The following is a 22,037-nucleotide window of genomic DNA, read 5'->3' as shown; positions in this document are numbered from 1 at the left end:
CGAACATACGGCACCTCCGAGTTCTGCACACGTTCAGCTCGATGACGTCCCTCGAACTCTTGATCCAGCAAAGCATCGAGGAAGAGTTTCGTGAGCACGACGGCGTGGTGACGGTGATGGTGAAGTGATCCATGCAGGGCTTCGCCTAAGCACTATGACAATATGACGGGAGGAGTAAATGGTGGAGGGGGGCACCGCACACGGCTAACAACAATTGATGTGCCTTAGAGGTGCCCCACTGCCCCCGTATATAAAGGAGGGAGAGGAGAGGAGGCCGGCCAAGGCGCGCCCCCAACTGGGGAGGAGTCCTACTAGGATTCCAAGTCCAATTCGGACCCCCTTCCTTTTACCGGAGAGGGAAAGGGCGAAGGAAAGGGGGGCGCCGCCCCCTTCCCCACTCCAATTCGCATCCCTTCCTTGTGGGGGCACGCCAGCCCCTTGTGGGCTGGTGTGCCTCCCTCTCTAGGCCCATGTGGCCCATAACTTTCCCCGGGGGGTTCTGGTAACCCTCCGGTACTCCTATATGTACCCGGAACACTCCAAAACCATTCCGGTGTCCGAATACTATCGTCCAATATATCAATCTTTACCTCTCGACCATTTCAACACTCCTCGTCATGTACGTGATCTCATCCAGGACTCCGAACAACATTCGGTCACCAAATCACATAACTCATAATACAAATCGTCATCGAACGTTAAGCGTGCGGACTCTACGGGTTCGAGAACTATGTAGACATGATCGAGACACCTCTCCGGCCAATAACTAATAGCGGAACCTGGATTCTCATATTGGCTCCCACATATTCTATGAAGATCTTTATCGGTCGAACCGTTATGACAACATACGTTATTCCCTTTGTCATCGCTATGTTACTTGCCCGAGATTTGATCGTCGGTATCCTCATACCTAGTTCAATCTCGTTAGCGGCAAGTATCTTTACTCGTTCCATAATGCATCATCCCGTAACTAACTCATTAGTCACATTGCTTGCAAGGCTTATTATGATGTGCATTACCGAGAGGGCCCAGAGATACCTCTCCGATACTCGGAGTGACAAATCCTAATCTTGATCTATGCCAACGCAACAAACACCTTCGGAGATACCTGTAGAGCATCTTTATAATCACCCAGTTACGTTGTGACGTTTGATAGCACACAAGGTATTCCTTTGGTATCCGGGAGTTGCATAATCTTGTAGTCAAAGGAATATGTATATGACATGAAGAAAGCAATAGCAATAAAACTTTACGATCATTATGCTAAGCTAACGGATGGGTCTTTTCTAGTCTACTGGAGGGTATAACTCGTTTATCCCGCTCCTACTGTTTTCTGTTTTAGCCATGCCGGCGTTATACGTAGATCTATCTGCAATGAGCGTAGTATGTGCTTGCATGATTGAATATCAGTATGTGGTTATTTCTGTCAATGCCATGCTAGTGATTTATTCTTGGATTAAATTAATCAAAAAATTGCCTATTTACTCAACAATCCAAAAACCTAATGTGTGTAGGAATTTTTCGGCAAGTCGCTTTGACGCTGCACTGAAACCTGATAAGTTTACCGGTACATACTTTAAGCGTTGGCAGACTAAGACCACCTTATGGCTCATGGCTATGAACGTGTTCTGGGTCTCCGATGTCTCTTCCATAGGAGAGATTGCTCCTGAATAGGAGAAGGCGTTCAGGGAGGCCGCCGTTGTATTTCTCGGAGCAGTTCTTAGCATGATCGGAGATAAGTTGGTTGACGCATATTTACATGTGCATGTTGCCAAGGACTTGTGGGAGGCGCTCGAATCTAAATTTGGGGCCACCAATGCTGTGAGTGAGATGTATATTATAGAGCTGTTCCACGATTACAAGATGGTTGAGAACCGTCCGGTATTGGAGCAGGCTCATGAGATAATATGCATCGTCAAGGAGCTTGAGCTCCTTAAGTGCGATGTACCGGGCAAGTTTGTCGCGGGATGTATAATCACTAAGCTCCCTAATTCGTAGAGAAACTTTGCTACCACTCTGAAACATCAGAGGCGTGAATTCTCAGTAGAGGATGTCATCGGCCATCTGAGTGTTGAGCAGAATTCGAGGGCAAAGGACTCGCACGGAGAAGGGGTCGAAGGAACTTCTGTCGCCAACATGGTGAACCAAAGGAACTTCAACTCCCACAAGCCCAAGGGAAAGAACGGTGTCCAACGAAATACCGACTTTAAGAAGAAGGGTAAGAAGACCTTAAAGAAGAACAAGAACAATGAGGGATGTTTCACTTGTGGTTCGGTTGAACATTGGGCCAACAAGTGCCCAAACAAGTATAAGAAGCTAGGGCAGGACTCCAAGTCTGTCAACATGATTGTGGGCAACAATGAGAATGGTGCATCTGGGTACAGTAATTTATTTACTATTTTCTCAGTGTTTTAGCCCACTGATTGGTGGGTGGACACAGGTGCAGGTGTTCATGTGTGTGCTGACATTTCATTGTTTCCTTCTTACCAGGTCACGGGCCACGGGTCCGTATTGATGGGGAATGGCGAGTGCTTATGTTAATGGTGTTGGCACGGTTGATCTGAAGTTTACTTCGGGAAGGATCGTGCAGCTGAAGAACGTGCATCACGTCCCCGCCATCAAGAAGAACCTCATTAGTGGCTCCCTTCTATGTAGAGAAGGGTTTAAGTTGGTCTTTGAGCCTAATAAATTAGTTGTTGCTAAATATGGACTTTTTGCTGGAAAAAGGTTATGAGAGCGGAGGGATGTTCCGCCTTTCCCTCGCCGATTTTTGTAACAAAGTCATGAACCATATTCATTCGAGTGTTAATGAATCAGAAGTTTGGCATTCACATCTTTGTCACATTAGTTTCGGTGTTATGACATGTCTAGCCAAGTTGAATTTAATCCCGAATTTCACTTTAGCCAAAGGTTCTAAGTGCCTTTCATGTGTGCAAGCTAAGAAACCTCGCAACCTCACAAGGCTGCGAAGGAGAGACACTTGGCACCATTAGAACTCATACATTCTGATCTTTGCGAGATGAATGGTGTGTTGACTAAAGGTGGAAAGAAATACTTCATGACATTGATAGATGATTCCACTAGATATTGCTACGTGTATCTATTAAATACTAAAGATGAGGGTTGATGCGGCTTGAAACTGTGTCCGTATTTCCCCAAAGAGGAAGGGATGACGCAGTACAGCTACGGTAGGTATTTTCCTCAGTTATGAAACCAAGGTTATCAATCCAGTAGGAGAACCAAGCAACACTATGTAAATGATACCTGCACACAAAGAACAAATAATACTTGCAACCCGACGCGTAAGAGGGGTTGTCAATCCCTCCATGGTAAAAAGATAGATTAAATTGTATCAGATTGGATAAATAGATCTAGTAAGAACACAAAATGAAATAAGTAAAGAAAAAGGGCGGCAAGGTATTTTTGGGTTTTTGGAAATATAGATCTGAAAACAAATATGATAAAAGATAGATCTGCAAGCAATATGATAAAAGATAGACCGGGGGGCGTAGATTTCACTAGTGGCTTCTCTCGAGAAAATAGCATACGGTGGGTAAACAAATTACTGTTGGGCAATTGATAGAAGAACAAATAATTATGACAATATCCAAGGCAATGATCATGAATATAGGCATCACGTCCAACATTGGTAGAGTGAAACGATTCTGCATCTACTACTATTACTCATGCATCTAGTATATTAAGTTCATGGAGAAACGGAGTAATGCAATAAGAACAATGAAATGATGTAGACAAGATATATTCATGTAGGAATAGACTCCATCTTTTTATCCTTAATAGCAACTATACATACGTGCCTCGCTACCCCTTCTATCACTAGGGAGGACACCGTAAGATCGAACCCATCACAAAGCACCTCTTCCCATTGCAAGAAAATCGATCTAGTCGGCCCAACTAAACCAATGATTCGAAGAAGAAATATGAGGCTATAAATAATCATGCATACAAGAGATCAAAGAAGACTCAAATAATATTCATGGATATAGATCTGATCATAAACTCGAACTTCATCGGATCCCAACAAACACACCACAAAAAGTAATTACATCAAATAGATCTCCAAGAGACCATTGTATTGAGAGTCAAAAAGAGAGAGGAAGCCATTTAGCTACTGCCTACAGACCCCTAGGTCTATGGTGAACTACTCACACATCATCGGAGGAGCACCAATGAGGATGATGAACCCCTCCGTGATCGCGTTCCCCTCCGGCGAAGTGCTGGAATAGGGCTCTAGATTGGATCTCGTGGTTCTAGAACTTGCGGCGGCTGGAATTGTGCTTCGTCGACTCCCCTAGGGTTTCTGGAATATTTGGGTATTTATAGAGCTGAGAGCCGGTGGAGGAGACCCCCGTGGGCCCCACAACCCATTAGGGCGTGCCTGGGCCTCCTGGCGCGCCCTAGTGTCTTGTGGGCCCCACGAGCCTCCCCTCTGGTGCTTCGTTGGCTCCCAAGTTGTCTTCTGGTCCCAAAAAAATCTTCAAAAAGTTTCGCTGCGTTTGAACTCCGTTCGGTACTGATATTCTGTGAAGTAAAAAACAAGCAAAAAATAGCAACTAGCACTGAGCACTATGTCAATAGGTTAGTCCCAAAAAATGATATAAAGTTGCTATAAAATGATTATAAAACATCCAAGAATGATAATATAACAGCATGGAATAATAAAAAATTATAGATACGTTGGAGACGTATCAAGGCTCTACACTACTTTAAAATATATAAGGCAGAAGTTGAGAATCAACTTGAAACGAAAATTAAACGAGTCCGGTCAGATCCTGGTGGAGAGTACTCCTCGAGTGAGTTTGATTCTTTTTGTGCGGAACACGACATTATTCATGAGAGGACGCCTCCCTATTCACCCCAGTGAAACAGAAAAATCATACTCTAACTGATTTGGTTAACGCCACGTTAGATACATCGGGTATATCCAAGGCATGGTGGGGGGAGGCCATATTGACGGCATGTCATGTCCTGAATAAAGTTCCGACAAAGGATAGTGAGATCACTCCCTACGAGAAATGGGAAAAGAGAAGGACAACACTCTCGGCTTTGCGTACTTGGGGCTGTTTGGCGAAAGTCAATGTGCCGATTCCCAAAAAGCGTAAGCTTGGACCAAAGACTGTGGACTGCGTTAATTTGGGCTATGCTAAGAATAGCATTGGCTATAGATTTCTAGTAGTGAAATCTGAGGTACCTGACCAGAAGGTCGGTACAATTATGGAGTCTAAGGATGCTACATTTCAAGGATATTTTTCCTAGGAGAGATATGCAAAACATTTCTAGGCAGGAATCTGAGGAGACTCCCGAGCCTTCCATTCCTATGGAATATTATAAACAAACACATGATGAAAATCCCGAGGAGGAGGACGAGGAAACCCTTGGTAGGGGCAAGACACAAAGGACTGCAAAGACCTTTGGTGATGATTTCTTCGTGTACCTCATGGATGATACTCCCACTTCTATTTCAGAAGTGTATGCCTCTCCAGAAGCTGACTACTGGAAGGATGTTGTCCGTAGCGAGATGGATTCCATCATGGCTAACGTGATATGGGAGATCACTTAACGTCCCTATGGTTGCAAACCATTGGGATGTAAGTGGGTGTTCAAAAAGAAGCTTAGGCCTGATGGTACCATTGAAAAGTACAAGGCTAGGCTTGTGGCCAAGGGCTATGACCAGAAAGAAGAGGAAGATTTCTTCGATACTTATTCACATGCGGCCAGACTGACCACCATTCGAGTATTACTCTCGTTGGCAGCCTCACATGGTCTTCTCGTCCACTAGATGGATGTTAAGACGGCTTTTCTGAATGGAGAGCTAGACGAGGAAATCTACATGCAACAGCCAAATGGCTTTGTGATAGATGGTCAGGAAGGAAAAGTGTGTAGGTTGCTGAAATCTTTATATGGTCTGAAACAAGCACCTAAGCAATGGCATGACAAGTTTAATACAGCTCTGACATCTGTTGGCTTTGTTGTTAATGAAGCTGACAAATGTGTATACTATCGCCATGGTGGGGGGCGAAGGAGTTATAATGTGCTTGTATGTTGATGACATGCTAATATGCATAACCAACCTCAAAGTCATTGAGGAGGTCAAGTCATTTCTATCTCAAAACTTTGAGATGAAAGACCTTGGTGTGGCTGATGTTGTTTTGAACATCAAGCTACTAAGAGATAATGAGGGTGGGATTACACTTTTACAATCCCATTATGTTGAGAAGGTGTTGAGTCGTTTTGGATATTCAGACTTCAAACCATATCAAACACCATGTGATCCTAGCATGTTGATTCGAAAGTTCGAAGGCACGGCTAAAGATCAATTGAGATACTCCCAAATCATTGGTTCACTCATGTACCTAGCGAGCACAACGAGCCCTGACATCGCATTTGCTGTGAGCAAACTCTTTCCAAACAGGGTGATGTACATGTTGGGGAACGTAGTAATTTCAAAAAAATTCCTACGCACACGCAAGATCATGGTGATGCATAGCAACGAGAGGGGAGAGTATTGTCCACGTACACTCGTAGACCGTAAGCGGAAGCGTTATGACAACGCGGTTGATGTAGTCGTACGTCTTCACGATCGACCGATCCTAGCACCGAAGGTACGGCAGCTCTGCGATCTGCACACATTCGGCTCGGTGACGTCCCACGAACTCATGGTCCAGTAGAGTGTCGGGGAAGAGCTTCGTCAGCACGACGGCGTGATCACGGTGATGATGAAGCACCCGCGCAGGGCTTCGCCTAAGCACTACGACGATATGACCAAGGTGGATTATGGTGGAGGGGGGCACCGCACACGGCTAAAAGATCAATGATCAACTTGTGTGTCTATGGGGTGCCCCCCCATATATAAAGGAGTGGAGGAGGGGGAGGGGGCCAGCCTCCTAGGCGAGCCCCAAGGGGAGTCCTACTCCCATCGGGAGTAGGAACCCCCCCCTTCTCTAGTTGGATTAGGAGAGAATGAAGGGGGAGGAAGGAGGAACGAAAGGGGGGGCCGGCCCCCCTCCCAATTCGGATTGGGCTTGGGGGGCGCCCCCTCCTTTGCTCCATTCTTCTCTCTTCCACTATGGCCCAATAAGGCCGATATACCTCCCGGGGGGTTCCGGTAACCTCCCGGTACACCGGTAAATGCCCGATCTCACCCGGAACCATTCCGTTGTCCAAATATAGTCGTCCAACATATCAATCTTTATGTCTCGACCATTTCGAGACTCCTCGTCATGTCCGTGATCATATCCGGGACTCCGAACTACCTTTGGTACATCAAAACACATAAACTCATAATACGATCGTCACCAAACGTTAAGCGTGCGGACCCTACGGGTTCGAGAACTATGAAGACATGACTGAGACACGTCTCCGGTCAATAACCAATAGCGAAACCTGGATGCTCATATTGGCTCCTACATATTCTACGAAGATCTTTATCGGTCAAACCGCATAACAACATACGTTGTTCCCTTTTTCATCGGTATGTTACTTGCCCGAGATTCGATCGTCGGTATCTCAATACCTAGTTCAATCTCATTACCGGCAAGTCTCTTTACTCGTTCCGTAATGCATCATCCCGCAACTAACTCATTAGTCACATTGCTTGCAAGGCTTATAGTGATGTGCATTACCGAGAGGGCCCAGAGATACCTCTCCGATAATTGGAGTGACAAATCCTAATCTTGATCTATGCCAACTCAACAAGTACCATCGGAGACACCTGTAGAGCACCTTTATACTCACCAGTTACGTTGTGACGTTTGGTAGCACACAAAGTGTTCCTCCGGTATTTGGGAGTTGCATAATCTCATAGTCATAGGAACATGTATAAGTCATGAAGAAAGCAATAGCAATATACTAAACGATCAAGTGCTAAGCTAACGGAATGGGTCAAGTCAATCACATCATTCTCTAATTATGTGATCTCGTTAATCAAATGACAACTCATGTCTATGGCTAGGAAACTTAACCATCTTTGATTCAACGAGCTAGTCAAGTAGTGGCATACTAGTGACACTCTGCTTGTCTATGTATTCACACATGTACTAAGTTTCCGGTTAATACAATGCTAGCATGAATAATAAACATTTATCATGATATAAGGAAATATAAATAACAACTTTATTATTGCCTCTAGGGCATATTTCCTTCAGTACATTGGCATGCTATTGAAAGAGTTATGCGCTATCTGAAAGGTACTATGAACTATGGACTTCATTATACCGGATACCCGTCGGTACTTGAAGGGTATAGTGATGCGAATTGGATCTCTGATGCTGATGAGATGAAGGCCACAACTGCGTATATGTTTACTCTTGGAGGTGGCGCTGTTTTCTAGAAGTCATGCAAGCAAACGATCCTAACGAGATCGACAAAAGCTGAATTAACAGTGTTAGACACGTCTGGTGTCGAATTAGGATGGATTTGAGATCTTTTGATGGACTTGCCATTGGTTGAGAAGCCGGTTCCGGCTATCCTTATGAACTGTGACAATCAGACTGTTATCACCAAGGTGAAGAGTTCAAAGGACAACATGAAGTCCAACAAACATATAAGAATGAGATTAAAAGCTGTCAGAAAATTAAGAAACTCTGGAGTTATAGCGCTGGATTATATCCAAACGGCTAAGAATCTAACAGATCCTTTTACAAAAGGGTTATCGCGTGTTATGATAGATAATGCATCGAGGGAGATGGGTATGAGACCCACATGAGTTGCCATGGTGGTAACCCAACCTATGTGATCGGAGATCCCATGAAGTAGTACCTGGGAAAACAAGCCAGTGGTGAACTGAGCCGGTTAAATTTACTAACCCACTCCGTTGGAGATGCAATACTCTCGGATACTGTATGGTGGGATGACTACGGTCTTAATGTGTTCCAAAGCTTATGCAAGCAATATGTTGTCCTACATGGCGATCTTTGGAGGAACACACCTATATGAGCCCGACTGCTGGTCACAGTCTATGAGATTGGGGTGATCTGTACTAAGCTCATGAATAGGCCAGGAGTGTGACTTATATGCTCCATCCGAGGGGTCAGCCTTTGGCAGCCTAGTACTAGTAAGACATGTGGTGAAACTTCTTTACGCCAAACTGACAATTCAAGGCATAGTCCATTATTCATTTGTGAAGGAGTGTAGCTACTTGCTCTAGGTGAAGTTCAACCTTAACAGGTCTTCACTGAAACACTGGTATATCGAAACATCAATTGGAATAGAGGACACAATGGGCCCTCGAGATCTGGTGGGGGATTGTGATGTGGAAATATTAGGATGGGCATGAGGCCCATCTAACAATTTCTAAAAATCTCTAAGGGCCCATGTTGGTTTAATTGGCAATAGATGTAGTGGGAAGTTTAGTCCCACCCCGGAAGTTGGAGAGTTGGACCCCCTTATAAGAGTTTCTCTTCCACATGTTATTGGAGTTTGAGAATAGAAGAGGCCCTCGCGCACTCCTCCGCCGCCCGCCTCGTCATGACGCGCCGCGCCGCGGGTTGCGCGAATGAGCCAAGCCGAGCTCACACCTATGCATTTACTTGTGCCGGTCAGTAACGGAGAGTTTCTGACAGCTGGGTCACGATCTAAGACGTCGGATCATGGGCTGTCACCGACTCGGACATGGGTTGAGCCCACGTCTCTCCACGCGGCTGCGCCTATATAAGTGTGAGACGTCTCCTAACCCTAGCCGTCACACGAAACAGATCGCATCTCTGTCGCCACGCCCACGCCCACTGTCGTTCCTTTGATGCTGCTGCCGCCAGCGACTCCATCCCGTCCACCGCGTACACGGTTGACGGGAGAGCAGGTCTCCGAAACCCCGCCTCTCCGGGTCCTATACGGGAGAGGGGCGATTAGGTTTTTGGGAAGCGACTACGCGACTGCTCGCCTCTGTTCGTCTGCTTCCTCTACGTCCGTGTCGTCTTCATCATCACCATGTCTCGGTCCGACTCCGACCGTCTCGCCGCCGAGAAGCTCGAAGCCGACAAGAAGGCCGCCGAGGACGCCGCCGCTGCCGCCACCGCCACCGCGGCTTCTGCTTGGCCTACTGGAGGGTATAACTCGTTTATCCCGCTTCTATTGAATTCTGTTTTAGCCATGCTAGTGTTAACGTAGATCTGTCTGCAATTAGCGTAGTATGTGCTTGCATGATTGAATATCAGTATGTGGTTATTTCTATCAATACCATGCTTGTGATTTTTTTTGGATTAAATTAATCAAAAAATTACCTATTTACTCAACATATTTTGGTGATGAATACTGGTGTATAGTAGAAAATAGGAATAAAGTGCTCCCACCCGCACGCATCTTGACGCGCACAATGGACGACGGATTTGTTGCCGCTAGGTAGCGTCATCGCGCAAAATGACTTTGCGAATATCATGCTCGCCCATTCTGTTAAACTTCGGCGGAATTGTTAGCGCGCGTATCAGATTAGGAGGATCATAGGCGACATGGAAAAGAGAGGAGAAATTACGGGACAGGATGCATGGGATACCGTTAATCCGTGGCCCGGATGCTGGCTAAACCTGCAATTCTCCCTGCTGTTCTTACTGATCTGCCTGCCCGTGACAAAGCAAATATAACTCGCTGTCCCCCCGCCGCTGTGTGTTTGTTTAAGCGCGTGCGCACGCTCTGTGATTAATGCCACTGTCTTGTGATGACATAATTGTCCACATCCATGCTTGCCATTAAAGCTGTAGTATCATCTCTCTCTTTCTGTGTCAAGTTGATCTGTGTCTCCTTAATTGCGAGTCAGCCGGACCTGGAATAGCAAGCGTGCATGCACGTCTACGTGTCGACGGTGGAGTTGATCTGATTGCGGCGTCTAGCTAGGGTTAATTTGGATCTACCCATTGATTGACAGATTAACTCCATACGATTCAGTGCTGGTTTAATTCGGAGGAACAGAGCCACGTGCCACTCTCGGTCTGCCATTTACAGCGATCTCGATTTGCTGTACTAGCACGGGTCAGTAGATCAGAATCTGAAAATCCCGTCGAACAAGACGTGATAGCATATAGGCCAAAAGCCCCGGCCAGCTTAAGCATATAATCTCATGTTGTTAGTGTAGTAGCTGCTGCTAACGCTGGACAAACTCTGTTACTGCAGGGGTACTACGCACGGCAGTCAAAATCTATACCGGTCGATTTACTGCATGGTTGTTTGGTCGGGCAATAGCACTCATTAGCTGGAGACCCGGCTCCAGCGGAGTACGTGTACGTATGCCCTAGTCAACTTGGCAGGCATATCCCTTGGCTAATGCTCGATCGACCAGGGATTTAGGCAATTAATGGCATGCGTGCCCCAGCCCAACCCAACCAGGGTTTCTCAATCTCAACTAGGAGTAGTACTAATCCGCGCACGTGGAGTTCATTAATGAGCTTGGGGGACCAACTAAGTGGCCGCTCGAGCACATAGATAATCTATTTACCGATCGATTTCGGCAGTTGGCCGGACGGGTGCAACCAGATCGATCGACTACCCGATTTAAGTTAGTATACTGGGCTCTCTTCTAGGATCCTCCCATGCAAGCATGTTGCACTCTGGAAATAGGATTCTCACATCGCCATGGCACCGTCCTAATACAGTATCAAGCTAGCTGCTGGAGGAGACTGTCGAGCTGACCGCCTGAGAGTTAACAAACCGAAGCGTGCGTGCGTGCGAGCCAATCGTTCTGTCTGCTGCGCACCACACGTACGCGCGCAGGTGTGACCGTGCGGGCCGGCCGGATCCACCAATTCGTTTGTCTGCACACGTGCATGTACGCTTGCTCGGCCGGGTAGGTCACGCGTAGACTGGCCATGGGTCTTTTACCCTGTTCCGGCGAATGGAAGGAGATAGTATACGGTATACTACTCTCCATAAGTTGGTGGAATGTACCTAGAGACTGGAGTAGATAATGCATGAGCATACGTGTTCTGCTTTGCACCACTGTTGCCGAGGTTCTTTAGCCGTAGCTAGGGCATTGAACCTTGGCCTAGATCACATTGCCATATCTCGAACTAGCAGCCCCCAAGCTGGCTAGCAAGTCGCAAGGCTCTTTTACAAAAGAGAGCATTGGGATTATGTGCCAACGCACCTGGTGCAAGAGCCTTGTCACCCATGGTCGCAGGTGAGTGAATGGAAATTGCATCCAAACCTCCATGCTCACGAGGGCGAGAGTTGGCTTGGCCCAAACTGTGGCGGTGAGGGTATCGTGGCCCTCGTTGTCCCAAGAGAAGCCACCTTCGAAAGCACCGGGAAGCAGTGATTTGGTGCTCGAGCTCAGCTGCTCCTGAAATCGCTACCGTCCGCTGCTGTGTTGGGATGGTAGAAAATAGGTCTGCCGCGTGAGAGAGCGAACGCAGGAAAATTAGAATACGCGATGTATACCTGCGTGAACAGTGCGTACGAGCGGGCCCTACAAGTAGCGCTGAACGCCCGCCAGCCCTGTTCCGTTGCCGATCCGTGCCTTGGGTTCTCATCTGAGATCTGAGCCGTCGTCCAGTCCGTCGGAACATGACGTTTGATAGTAGTCGAGTTGCGAGCCGTCGCGTAGATTCGACATTCCGTTTCGAATTTATGCGGCTCCTGGGTGGATTGGTGAGGAGTTAGTGGCCGAACAATCTCCTGGACCGGGACTGGACGTCGCTAACATCGCCATTGTCGTGCACCTCGCCGGCGCCCACAAGATCTTCTACGGGCTCATCTTCGCCTGCGCCGAGCGCTGGGAACCCGACCATCGTAGGCGCCTACATGGTCTTCTAAGAGCCCATCTTCGCCTGCGTCAAGCGCTGGGAACCCGGCCGTCGTCAGCGCCTACAAGGTCTTCTACGGGCTCATCTTGGCCTACGTCGAGTGCTGGGAACCTGGCAATGGTCGGCGCCTACAAGATCTTCTAGGGGTCCATCTTTGCCTGCTGGGAACCTGCCTGGTGGCCTGATAGCGGCTTCGTCTTGGTACTTCCGCCTGGGTCCGTTCGCCCTGAGGGCGCTCCGGCGGCATTCATGTGCCTGATCACTGTTGACATTGGTCACCATAGCGATGTCATCCTTCGGCATCATCATTGCCTCGTCAGACTCATGGGCGCGCTCTCAGTGCTGCTACTTCACTTGCAAATGTACATCATCAAGCGATGATAAGTGGCTCTGCCACACGTGCGTTCATGTGCCTGACCAGTGACCACGACACATCCATGGTGACCATGATGTCCCTGTATGCGAACTCGGCATCCTCGCCGTCCACCTTACACAGCCCTGGGTCCGCCATCTCCCCGGCGCCCTTCACCGTCACCACGTCGCCCCTAGCACCCTCAAGGCATGCACGTGTTCCGCCACAAGGAGCTCCTAGTTGAACGGCTCGAGCGTTATCTACACGTCCTAAGGGAATAGCAGTTCGAGCGTGGGCGACCAAGTACATGGCGAACTGCGTGGCTCAACGGCAACGAGGTCGTCGAGGTGTCCGCTGCTCTTCTTTGACGTCTGCAGGCCCAACGCTCGCCCTGACCGAGTCGTAGCACTGCGATGCGCACTTCACCGGGACTCCACCTGTCGCCCTTGAACGCCCCGAGCATGCTGGAGAACCGATTGGGGCTCCAGATCTTGAGCATGGCGAGATTTCACGGTAGCCGATGACAGACTGATTAGAGTTTGTGCTTTCGTTAGGGCGAAAAGGCTCAACATAGCTCAGGTATGGGTCTGGGCCTTCGAACAAACGTCTGTACCGGGAGTGAATAGACGGTATCTACCGTAATAAATTCAGTGAAGCAATTTCTATTCAATGGTGCATACAATGGGGATACAGCAGTTATACGAGAAAGAGCAGCAATCCCAAGGTGACTGGACGATAGAGATATAGAGAGCATATGAGCCCGGGCTCAGAAACGAATTTTCCCGTCAGTAGAGGCTTTATACCAATGAATCTAGTGTGCGCAAGATGAAGTTGGGATCTATATTACTTTTTTTGATAAAGGGTAATATATTGACATCAAGACAATATCAATTACACCCGGTCCCTAGAAAACCTAGCCGAGACATGGAGCACACGGCCAAAAAAGACAAAAAGAAGAAACAAAAATAAAGAAAGCTGACACAGCCAACAACTTACGACACACCAACAAGAACTTCATCCACCGTCCTTGACAACACATGAGCTACGAGAAAGATTTTCCGAAAACAATACCTTCAAGAGAGTAAAGACGCGCAAGCACCGCCATTGCGGGTCCAATCATTGCAGGTCAGATCTTGATTTCCATCCCAGAGAGTACGTCCAACTCAATGCCTTCAACACCGACACGACGCGTAAACCGTTATTGCCAGGCACAAACATCAAAGGTCAGACCTAGGATTCTTCGCCCGGAGCTCGAGACACAGTGCTCAACACCACCAAGCCGAAGGCACTGTGTGTTGCCGTCACCCCCTTGTTGGAAGATGATGAAGCATCATGGAAGGACACCAACATACCACAGGAACGAAAAATTGAAATCCAAAACTTTCCATTGCAGTCGTACACGTGGTCCAGGCCAATAATGGAAGATGAGTGCAAGTACGCTCAGCTTCAAGATTTGAATAATCCAGCGTGTACGTGCATTTTTATTTGTTTGACAAAAAGCTCCTAACACGTTAACATGTCGAATCTGTACTTTGGATGAGATTTTAAATTGGTGCATACCATGGCCAGTTTGGGGCTTTCCCGAAATGACAACTGCATTTTCAAATTGTTTCAAGTACAGTTTGTACTTCGAGATAAGATTTAGAACAAGAGGGAAGAAGCATACTTTTCCGTAGCTCATTGGCCAAGTTGTCAGTTGTCACCAATTCTATGTACTAGTGTTTCAAGCGCCCTAGCTAGTACGCTACTCTGTCCTGACTCTCATGGGAGAAAGAAAATGGTAGACCTATGGATGAGCTGTGACTTGATTAGCTGCTAATTAGAGGGCGAGTGAGCATGAAATTACTACAATAATTGGTGCCCTTGGTGGCAGGAGACTAACATGGTCACTTATGCTTATTCTTAAATTCTTATTTACTAGTAAACGTGCACGTGCAACGCACGTCTATAATATAGAGAATAAGTAGCGAAGTTCATCTATTAAGACGGCGTTTGTCAGTTTGATGCCGGGTGAAAACACCAACAATGGTATTAGGAGTTCGTCTTATAGTCTGAGTTTGATCTTTTGACCTCTTCTAGGATGGTTGTCCAAAATCACAGGATATAAGAGTTCACCGTTGTGTTCATCACTTCTCATAGTTTCTACTTCTCACCGTATCATCATTCAGTTCCGAGTCCACTAAAATGGTAAATAATTTTGTTCTAAAGTGTGTCCTATGCTCCTGCCAAATACAAAGTAGTAATCAGATATAGTAATCAGAATTAATTATAGAAGAATAGTCTAATATGTTGTCCAAAATCGCAGGATATAAGAGTTCACCATTGTGTCCATCACTTTCATAGTTTCTACTTCTCAGCATATCATCATTCAATTCCGAGTCCACTAAAATGGTAGATAATTTTGTTCTAAAGTGTGTCCTATGCTCCTGCCAAATACATAGTAGTAATCAGAATTACCCAAAATATAGTAATCGGAATTAATTATAGAAGAATAGTCTAATATGCTTTTGCCAAGTATTAATCAGAATTAGTCCACAAAGAACATGGGTGGGGATTCTGAGTGAAATACATGCTCAAAATAGTCAAATGAAACATTCCTATCCAGAAGTTTGACATCCATAAACCCCAATATAATCCACCTACGTGACTACAAAATTTTGATTAGACATTTTAATTTGATGAAATGAAAGATAAATAAACATGAATAATTAAATTGCTTTATGGTGTTTCAGCTGAAACACACACATGGTGGGCAGCCTGACCGAAACTAACACACTCACTATACCAATGCCCAATCCCATTCACGTTCCCTCCTGCTGCTTTCCTCCATCGCTAGCGAGCTTGCTGCCACAATCATCACTCTCCCACCAGCAAATTGCTGAAGATATGAGATTTACTGAAATTTTTGTGATTTCTCACTGAATGATAAATCAAGTTCTATTTCCACTGCTTCTACAGATCAGAACAAAGGCAGATATTGAATACTCATGCTTCTGGGTATTCTATTGAATCTCAATTGTCAATAACTAATCTTTAGAAGGAAAAATATATATGGAGAAAGAAAATTGCGGGTTCTTAAGCTAGATCCATCGATATTCTCACTGGCCGCCACAACTTTCTCTTGCTAGCGGGATATGTTGTGCTTCTTTAGATACTCTGCTTTCTTCTTATCAGATGGTCATGGCATATCAGTATCTACTCTGTAACTTCTCGTCAGATTGCGTTTCTGTGAACTGATGGTTAGTAATTACTCCGTTATCGGCTCCAGATTTTAGCCTAACAATGGAGGCAATGAAGTTAGTTATGAGTATTAGATGTTTGGGACAAATAGCAACAGTACAAGGTTAGTCCCTGCGAATTGACTGACCTTTTGCCATGTGTTTACATTTGCATATATGTTGCACGTGGTAAAATATCAACCAAATAATTCTGAGATGACATGGTTAGATTAAAGACAAACTATATAAGGTAAGATGAAGTACATGGATTAATATTTTGCCTTGTGTTTGTGGCATATTTAAAAGGGACATGCTGAACCGACCCAGGGATGGGAGGATGATTTCGCCGCAGTTTTCTTAGCCTAGTGGGCTTTCAATTCTGTTTCAAGGTATTCTCTCTACTTCAAGGTATTCTTTTTCAAGGTATTCTCACAACCCACCAAAATGAATAAAATCCAGTATAATAAAGATGCTACAATTGTTTTTCAGACTCAATGATATGGAGATGTTACTGACAAACTGCAAACTTATCACCCCATAGTAATTTAACTACAACCGTAGTAATTAGAGGACAAGTTCCTACCCAACCTATCACCCCCATACATACTACAAACTTTGTTCAAAATACATACTGCCGACTGACAACCATCCAATACTCCTAGTCTTATACATACTGCACACTCTCGTAAACGAAACCCTCATTAAAACAATACATCAACCAGCAATATATTTTGGTCCAGTGATGCTGAAGACTGAACACCCCCATCCTGAAGGAAGTGACCGAACTAAGTAGAGTTTATTGTTTTCAATTTAAGTTTGTGCATAGACCAACTAATGTTGCTGCTGACCTGCGTGCAAAAAATGCTTTGCCTGAGCGGCAATGGTGTGCCAGGATAAATATGAATCCTAGCTTCATTTTCAGCCTTTAGTATGACTATAACTATGTACTTATTCAGTAATGAAAAGCTCCTGGTTCGGAAAAAGGTGCACGTGCATGAAACAAGGATCTAGCAAAACAAACATTTAAATACTGTCAATTCTTCAAACAGAATAAAAATAAGCAGATGGAGCAGCACATCTCCGTTTCTAAGAAGTACACAAGCTACAAATTTCATATTCAGGAAAGAGGAACCAAGACATAACCAAGAAAAAGAAAACATAGGATCCATAAACGTAAGATTCTGTGAATTGATGAGGCAGCACTAACCTCATCAAAGCTTTTCCCATCATGAATGGCCTGTTCGTGTCTCTCTTCCCTGAACCGTTTAAAGAGTTGTTCTTGTATATGATTGCTAAGCACGGCCCTTGGCAGATCTTTAGTCCCAAGAACAACACTTCAGGGCAAGTACATTTTTGCTTCTTTAGAATCACCCCTTTTGAAATTAAAAAGGGCACAAATCTGATGCTTCCAGCGTTCACATTTGTCACACATAACCCACCTTAGAGCCAATCAATTAGAACAAATTAGCATGAACAAAAAAAGTTTAGAGAATTCAAGTATGAAGGTTAGCCTTAGGAAATTGATTACCTTTCCACCTGAATCGTGCAACTGCGAGTCTCATTGTAACACAGGATACAGAAATTGTGGCAAATCTCAGTAGCAGCAGCAGTATAGTATGATGCATTTTGTTTTGTCCGAGCAACACAAGGACAACAATAAATTGGTGGAGGCTCAAAATAAAGCTTATCTACTTTGCAAAGAAACTTCTTGATAGAACATGTTGCCTTCATGCCTCTTTTCATATCATCAATGACTGAATGATCATAATTTCCTTGATCCTCATAATTGAATGTTGTGTGTCACTGGACTCACACCCTGGCTAACACAGCAACAACATCATCAGGTCATTAGCAGCAAGAAACAACGTCGGTATACAACAAAGCATAGCAGCATATTACAAGATACAAGCGCAAAGCAGCAGCAGGCCATCAGCGACAAGCACCCACACAAGACACACACAAACACACACGCAGCAAGCAGGGCGGGAGGACCGGAGAACAGATACCTTGACGGTGATGGGATTCCTGGCGGCTGCCGCGAAGTTGACTCGTGGTGGTGATGGAGGTGAGTCGAGACGGCGACCAGGGCGACTTCACGCGACGGCTAGCGAACCCAGGCGGCAGCGGCACTTGTTGGCGCAGCACGGTGATGGTTTACAGCGGATGTATACAAAGTACTTGGCGATCTTCTCCGTGGTGAGTGCGACACCAACCCCTGCACGTTGATGAGGAGATAAGAGCGGTGGAGGGCAGGGCGGCCAGCAGGGAGGAGACCTGCGGTGAAGGGCGGCGAAGGTGGCGGTGACCTGCGGCGAAGGGCGGCGAAGGGCGGCGAAGGGGCGGCGGCTCGGCGACCTACGGGCCGCGGCGAAGGGCGGCGAAGGGGCGGCGGCTCGGCGACCTGCGGGCCGCGGCGAAGGGTGGCTCCGGCGGCGGCTGGGGGACCTGCGGGCCGCGGCGAAGGGCGGCTCCGACGGCGGCTCGGCGACCTACGACCCGCGCCTGGCTGTGGGAGGAACGGCGCTGAGACGCGAGGTCGTGCGGGAGGAACGGCGCGGGGCGTCAGGTCGTGGGGGCGTGGCGAGAGGTCGTGCGAACAATTTTTTTTAGCGATCGGGCTTAATTGCGTGGTTTGTTGCCAGGATTAAGGGCGATCAGATCTTTTTGATGGACGGGTCTGATTGTTTGGTTCTCCACCCTCTCTTTTCTTTTTTATAGGGATAGTAGATTATGGCCTCTTTGATTGGCAGAATTCTAAAAGCGCAGGAATAGAAATAACATGGGAATTGAATGACATGCATATTCAAATCCTATAGGTTTTTCTTTGTTTAATTGTGCCAACAAAAAAACAAAGGAATAAATTTCTAAGAGATTCTAGTAGATGCTACAATTTCTATTAAATCAAATTTATAGGTTTGTTAAGATAAATTCCTTTGGGATTCAATCCTACTAATGAAACAACTAATTTATGGAAAATTCCAAGGATTCTATTTTACCGAAATTCCTATGAAAATCATTCGAATCAAAGAGACCCTAAATTATTATGTGGGTGTATCAAGTTGATATTGTTGCAATCCATTTTAAAGAATGGGCCTGTTTGATTCAATTGATTTTAGAAAGTACAAGTGTAAGAAAAACTAGGATTGCATAAATGTCCACTTGAATCATGCATTATTGAATTCCAAAAAAGTTAGTTTTATTGAACCACATGAGGAACTAAAAGTATTTATAAGGGGTTTGAGTTAATGGAAAAAATTCTTTTGAAATGTAGTCGAGTGGGATTTTTTGAGAATATTCTCATAGGATTGTTTCCAATAAAAATATATTCATATGAATCAATCATCGGACGGGAAAAATCCTAAGGTTATGTTCCTCTTTTTTTAGGGGGTGTGAATCTTGAATCGAAGAGGCCCTTAACATTGGAGTTTGCTTTTGCGGGAGAACTGAATCAGAATTACTCACACATATGCCACATGCATATACCTATTGTATTTTTCATCAAGTTGGATTAATTCCCTAGCATGGAGAATTTTTTACAAACAAGGAATTGTTTCTAACAAAGAAAAGGTAAGCCCTAATTAACTGTGGTGGTTAGTCTGATTTGTACCCTTAACAATAAACCATTGGAAAACATAGACCATCTTTGGTCAAGAGTCTTTGGTAGTTTATTATTACCAGTAAATAAACAACATCCATCAACCTCCCGTCCGCCTCCCCCCTAGCGATCCCCTCCACCTCCCGTCCGCCTCCCCTTCCCTCCAGATCCCATCCGATCTCCTCCGCCTCCCGTCCGCCCCCCTCCCCTCTGCCTCCCCTCCCGCCGCCGCCGGATCCCGGTTGGGCAAAGCCCGTGTGGGGAGATGATGGCCGCGGCGGGGCGTCCCTCCGTCGTGGCTTGGAGTCGTGGCTGTGATGGTTGATCTCGAGCGGGCGCCTCGGGACGACGTGTGTGTGGCCATGGCACCGGTCACGCAGCGATGTGACCTCCTCTACCTTTGGCTGTCTTCATCGTCGGTCCAAAGGGATCTGGTCGGTGGGTGTTGCCTCGCGGTGGCTGCCCGGCGGCGGATCAACTGGAGGAGGAGATGGTGGCCTAGCTGCTGAAATGGGTGAGGATGTCACCATTGTCGATGGCGCCCGTGGGTGTCGTTTTCCTTGTTGGAGGCGATGGTGGGGCGTCCCTCGCTCCATTGTTTCCGGGGGAAACCTCAGATCTGGAGGAGGCTACCATTGACGGAGGCGCTGATACGTCTCTGTCGTATCTATAATTTTTGATTGTTTCATGCCAATATTATACAACTTCCATATACTTTTGACAACAATTTATATGATTTATTGGACTAACCTATTGATCCAGTGCCCAATGGCAGTTCCTTTTTTTGCATGTTTTTTGTTTCACGGAATATCCATATCAAACGAAGTCCAAAGCGATAAAATTTATGGAGAATTATTTTGGAATATATGTGATTTTTGGGACTTGGAATCAATGCAAACGGGGGCTCATAGCCACCACAAGGCACCTGGGCGCGCCCAGGGCCCAGGCGCACCGTGGTGGGTTGTGCTCACCTCGTACGTCAGTTGGAGCTCTACTTCGGGCGCAAGGAAGCTTATATCCGGGGGGAATCGTGTTAAAATTTCAGCGCAATCGAAGTTACGGATCTCATGAAATATAAGAAACGGTTTTCGGCCAGATCTAGGGGACGCGAAACAGAAGATAACAGAGAGAGAGATCCAATCTCGGCGGGGGGGGGGGGGGCTCTCGCCCCTCCGCTGCCATGGAGGTCATGGAACAGAGGGGAAACCCTCCTCCCATCTACGGGGGAGGCCAAGGAAGAAGAAGCAGGAGGGGGCTCTCTCCCCCTCTATCCCGGTGGCGCCGGAGTGCCGCCGGGGCTAGGATCGTGATGGCGATCTACATCAACAATCTTGCTACCGTCAACACCAACTTTCTCCCCCTCTATGCAGTGGTGTAACACCTCTTTTCCCCGTTGTAATCTCTACTTAAACATGGTGCTCAATGTTGGGGAACGTAGTAATTTCAAAAAAATTCCTACACACACGCAAGATCATGGTGATGCATAGCAACGAAAGGGGAGAGTGTTGTCCACGTACCCTCGTAGACCGAAAGTGGAAGCGTTATGACAACGCGGTTGATGTAGTCCTACGTCTTCACGATCGACCGATCCTCAGTACCGAACGTACGGCACCTCCGTGTTCAGCACACGTTCAGCTCGGTGACGTCCCGTGAACTCACGATCTAGTAGAGCTTCGGGGAAGAGCTTTGTCAGCACGACGGCGTGATGACGGTGTTGATGAAGTTACCAACGCAGGGCTTCGCCTAGGCACCTCTACGATATGACCGAGGTGGATTATGGTGGAGGGGGGCACCGCACACGGCTAAGAGAGATCAATGATCAACTTGTGTGTCTATGGGGTGTCCCCTGGCCACGTATATAAAGGAGTGGAGGAGGGGGGAGGGCCGGCCTAGCTATGGTGCGCCCTGGAGGAGTCCTACTCCCACCGGGTGTAGGATTCCCCCCTTCCCTAGTTGGACTAGGAGAGAAGGAAGGGGGGAGAAGGAGGAAGGAAAGGGGGGGGGGCGCCCCCCCCTCCTAGTCCAATTTGGACCAGAGGGGGAGGGGGCGTGCGGCCTGCCCAGGCCTCCTCTCTCTCTCTCCACTATGGCCCATTAAGGCCCATACAATTACCAGGGGGTTC

The 22,037-nt window shown here is 46.6% G+C and overlaps 1 long non-coding RNA gene across 2 annotated transcripts; it reads right to left on the bottom strand.

Annotated features, from left to right (window-relative positions):
- Positions 1–13,924: 13,924 nt before the first annotated feature.
- LOC109732266 (uncharacterized) lies at positions 13,925–18,934 on the bottom strand. Of its 2 annotated transcripts, none has more exons than XR_002225355.4 (6): positions 18,626–18,934; positions 18,326–18,534; positions 17,848–18,135; positions 17,527–17,758; positions 15,422–15,527; positions 13,925–15,323 (listed from the first exon to the last, which is right to left on the bottom strand). It is a non-coding gene; the product is annotated as an uncharacterized lncRNA (long non-coding RNA). The 2 variants fall into 2 exon arrangements; XR_012187969.1 differs by having other exon boundaries at positions 17,848–18,139; positions 18,626–18,930.
- Between the last annotated feature and the right edge of the window lie 3,103 nt (positions 18,935–22,037).

Source organism: Aegilops tauschii, chromosome 6 (genome assembly GCF_002575655.3).
Source record: "Aegilops tauschii subsp. strangulata cultivar AL8/78 chromosome 6, Aet v6.0, whole genome shotgun sequence".
Taxonomy (NCBI): Eukaryota; Viridiplantae; Streptophyta; class Magnoliopsida; order Poales; family Poaceae; genus Aegilops; species Aegilops tauschii.
The sequence above is the reverse complement of the archived record's forward strand: the minus strand, read 5'-3'. Positions and strand labels throughout refer to the sequence as shown.